Source organism: Asparagus officinalis, chromosome 7, assembly GCF_001876935.1.
Source record: "Asparagus officinalis chromosome 7, Aspof.V1, whole genome shotgun sequence".
NCBI lineage: Eukaryota > Viridiplantae > Streptophyta > Magnoliopsida > Asparagales > Asparagaceae > Asparagus > Asparagus officinalis.
The window spans coordinates 44,247,169-44,252,221 of record NC_033800.1 but is presented as its reverse complement, the minus strand read 5'-3'; positions in this window follow the sequence as shown (position 1 = coordinate 44,252,221).

The window sequence follows — 5,053 nt, the reverse complement described above, 5'->3', positions numbered from 1 at the left end:
ACTTCTTGAGCCGTCATCAAAGCATTGATTTTGTCTTCAAGCTTTTGCATTTTCCCGTCATCGTCTCTTTCTGAATAATGTCGAGCAGAGATACTTGGGCCACCCCCAGTATTACTAAATGGTGCAATTGAATCACCCCCAATGTTGTTATTGGGAGGATCTATTGAACCACCCCCAATGTTATTGTCATTGGAAGGTGTATCAGCCATAATGACTTCATCCACTTCTGGATCACTGTCATCCACTACTTTCTGAGTGTGGCGGCTGGATTCAGTTCTTTGACTGGACTCAGGGGGTTGAGGCCGCTGAGCTAGCAATTCTCTCATTTGTTGGATAGCTAACTCCATTTCTGTCTTCACTTCAGCTCTAATTTCTTCACGTTGTTTGGCTAGAGCTTCCTGAAGTATTTGAGTGAACTGATCAGCAGTGATTGTGAATACTTCTCTGATTTGTCCTGTGCTAGACATTGTATCATCAGAAGCGATTGCAGAATAAGTGTCCGAGAATTCATCCTCCGAGGACATTCCTTCTTGCATTCTCTTGTAGTCTCTGCGTCTGATAGCTCCTAATTGGAGTCGAGACATCCTTTGAGCAATTCTTGGATTGACTTTTCCTTTCGGGGAAAAGTCGGGATTTGAGTCACTTGAATGCTGTTTAGACTTTCTTCTATCAGCCACGTTGATGGTGACTTCAGGGAATTCATCATTTTGGACAGCTGCTCTTCTTTTGCGGAAATGTCTCGGCTTAGGTTTCGATAATACAGAGACTTTTCGTGGGATGACTTCTCGTTTGAAACAGTCACATTCTGATAATGCTGTTTTAACGAGTCGCGCACAGGAACAACGAGAGTTTATCTCTCGAATAACTCTCTTTCGAAAATTATTCACAACTTCAACTTGATAATACGATTCATCGGTATGATTGCCAAAAAATCGTATCGTCTGTTGGTATGATCTCCCAGGTATGACGATATCATTTGGTGAATGCGTCTTCTTCTGGGGGTATAAAACCTTGTTGGCATTCTCAGGACAATTTATTTTTGTCTTTAAGCGATCCAAGGTTATGTCGGGAGTCGCACGTTTAGAACCACCCCCTTGTGGGTATGGAGTCTTAACGGGCTCCGAATGCTGATTTTGCATAAGTCCAGACTTTGGAATCCAAACTTGACGAAGTTTTGGTGATTCTTTGGTCACCATTTCCTTTCTCTTTTCTCGTCTTTGTTGTGAGAGAGCATGGGCATTAGCAGCTTTTGCACGACGTTTTTGTATACGTTCTTTGAGGGTCGAACGAGTCTTTTTGACAATAGTCCATTCACACGTCAGCACACGTTCTATTTCTGATACGCCGCCACGTAGACTTCACATAATCATCACATAACTACCTCGTAACCGCTGTAGCATCCCCTATAGTAGCCGCGGCACCATGGATTGCCGCGCCCAAGCCGCGGCACTATGAACTGCCGCGTCTTAGCCGCGGCACTATGAGCTGCCGCGCTGTAGCCGCGGCACCATGAGCTGCCGCGCCCACACGCTGTAGTTTGCATTGTTCTGTGAATTCACATTGTTTTGTGTTGATTCACAAATCCTTTTGCTTCCTTTGGGCTTGTATGATCTCCCATGACTTAGATACTGATGTTTATCACCTTCTCTTTGTCTTGAGTGATATTTGGATGTCTGTAAGCATTTTTGACGTCTACAGACGGAATTGCCGTCCAACCTTCTTCAAATTCAGATCCCGTTTCCCTTGCCCCCACACCTCCGGCGGAGCCAAGTAAGAACGTGGGTCCTGTAAGATCCAGAGTTCCTTTAAAAGGTCGCCTCGGTCCTTTACCAGAAGATCGAGGTAAAACACCTATCAAGGAGCGATTGGGACCGTTGAAAGGTCCCCAAACAATAAACCAGACCGGGGGTCGTACCAATCCCCCTAAAAAAGATAACAAAGGGAAAGCCCTTGTTACTGACCGCATTGGATTGCGGGTTGAAGTTCAAGAGCCCGTTGGGTTTTCACGCTCGTAGAGGCGTAAACTTGAACGTACGACTTTTGAAAACGCTCATAAAGCGTCGTATCCCCAGAGGGAGGCACATTCGTCTGATGATGACGGTGTTATACCTGGGAGGTTATGCCAGCACTCTATGGGTTGCTCCAGTTATCAAACTAACGAGTTGTACTATAGAACTGGGGGTGCGAGCAAGTCTCGAAAGAGAGATGCTCAAAACACGGAGTCTCACTGTCCATGTGCTAACATAATCAAGGCGGTATTGTCAGAATGCTGCTGTTCTAAGTCCCCAAGGAGAGTTTTGGTGTTCGAGAGAATTTCCAACAGAACGCCCGAGACCAAGCCAAGGCGCTTCCGTAGGAAGAAGCCTATCCGCCGAGAGGACAAATTTCTAGAAGTGTCTGCTAATATGACCAGCAGAGGGAAATCGACACGACACTTTAGCCCAGATCAGTTTGCCGAAGTGTCCCAGCATATGACTCGATTGCGATCAGGGATCAATAGGCGAAAGAATTACCAAAGGATGCAAAAGGGACTTTCTTTAGAAGAGGAGGTGTCAGATGCTGGTTCAGATTCCTGCTCAGCTATAGCATCCGATGACACGGCATCTAGTGCGGGACAACCCTACGAGTCGCTTATGATCAGCGCCGAACAAGTAACCAAGATGCTTGAAGATGCCCTGACTAAGCAGAAGGAAAGTTTCAAATTCGAGATGGAGATGGCCATGCAGCAGATGAGAGAGATGCATGACCAGCAAATCGCGGCACTGACAACTCACCAAGGAGAACCCGGTCGTCGCAATAATCCGAATCAAGATGAGAATGAATGGGAAGAGGATAATGTCAACATAAATATCCCGCCTGTCAACAATAATAACGGAGGCGGTCCCTCAGATGATAATGCGAAGGAGGACCACGTTACCTCTCCTCGAAGCCACTCGAAGACAGATACAAGTGAAGACAAGAAAATGAAGGACTTGGAGAGCAAAATAAACGCGTTGATGAATGCTCAAGAAGTGAAGAGGTCTGGCATACCATGTCCATACCCAAGGGAGTGGGAATCAATTCCATATCCGGCAAAGTTCAATTTAATCAACTTCACGCCGTTTGATGGAAAGGGTTCCCCTACCCAACACTTAATATATTTTAAGTCTCACTTAGGAATAATCTCTGGGAATGAACCCTTAATGGTGTGGTCATTCATTGGTACTCTTCGCGGAGCGGCCTTCGATTAGTATCGTCGCCTCAAACCGGGGAGTATCAGCAGTTGGGACGACATAGAGGATATGTTTCTAACAAACTTCTTCGACGACGACACAGAGATTTCAATTGGCACACTATTTGACGAGAAGCAGAAAAATGGTGAAACAGTTGAAAACTTCGTGAAGAGATTCCGAAATAAAGCAATGAATTGCAGGGATCCGGTCAGCAAAGATTTCATCCTCGAGACCTGTCATAATAATCTCTCAATACCTGGAAAGAGTTGAAGGTGCGTGGAGAACAGGCCGAACGCTTCCTCAGAAGGAGGAAGGTCGAAAGAAACCAACCGATGACTAACCCTCTGAATCCGGGTCTCGTTTCCCATAATGAAGGGAAGGCACCTACAACAGTTATTGACGTTAATCAGACGTCGCAACAGCAGTCCCGAAGATAGCAGAATAGTTCGAATCTGAGGCTCCAAAAAGAGTACTCATTCAAGGACGAAGACGTTCCAGCCATCTTCGAGACCCTTCTTGAAAACAACAAGATCAAGCTGCCACCCATCACAAATCAGGAGGAAGCTGACAATACTACAGATCTGAAGTACTATACGTACCACAGGAGGATCCTTCATCCCACCAAGGCTTGCTTTACTTTAAAGAATAGCATCCAAACCTTGGTTGAAGCCGGCGTCATAACGCTAGGATAAGCCAAATAAGAACGGCAACACTCCGAAGAGTATACGAGTATAAACTGCTTCTCAACACTCCGACAAGTATATGAGTATAAACTGCTTCTTAATCCTCCAATCGGTATATGAGGTTAAACTGCTCCCTGATACTCCAATAGGTATATGAGTCTAAACTGTTTCCTACCATTGATGGGAAGTTCCTGGAGAATGTTACGCTAATATTCTTAAGGACAACTCAAACATGTAACGGAGTACAAAATCAGACCCAGTTCTAAGAAAGAAGCTGGGGGTGGATGAGTCATGTAATGGGAAGTTCCTGGAAGAACACTATATGTAATTTTCTTAGGGATAACCCGATAATTACGAACAAGGTGATAAACATTAAACCCCCACCATGATTTGTACTCCCACTCTCACTGTCTACCTAATTTCTCAGACTCAACATGTTAGGTCCTAATCACCTAGCGTTAAAGTCTTCCTTTGAGTGATAATACGAGTTGGCACTTTCTTTGCTACCTGTATTCCACTTTCTTTGCTTTCAGGTCAAACCTATAAAAGTTAGGGCCAAAGCCAAATTCCTCTCTCGATTCCTTCCATGAACGAGAGGTCCACTTTCAATTCGAACAATCAAACCTATAAAAGTTAGGATTGTTCCCGATCTCACTTAGTCAAATCTACAAATAGTTAGGACTAAGACCGAGTCATTCCTTTTCGATAAACGAAAATCTGCCTTTGTTCCTTTTTCCACCAAACCTATAAAAGTTAAGGTCGAAATTGGGCTTTCTCCTCAATAAATGAGGGACTCTTTTTGGATCAAATGACCAATCCTATAAAAGTTAGGGTCATTTGAACCTTTCGATTCTCGGGGTGGAGATCCCACTCCTAGTTTCATCTTTTCGGATTCTGGGGGTGGAGATCCCACCTTGAGTTTTCTTTCCTACTGTAGATAGAATATAAAATTCTTCCTCTTTAGTACCGGGAGATAGAATATAAAATTCTTCCTCTCCCATTTTCCAGTCTGTCTTTGTTCTTAGAAAGGACACAATTTTCAATTTCCAATCCGGGCACTTTGTGCACGGGGAATTTTATCTCAACTCCTAAATAGAGATAAGCCTACGCCTAACACGCGTTGCCGGTTTAGTCTTTCACCGATTGAAAAAAACACCA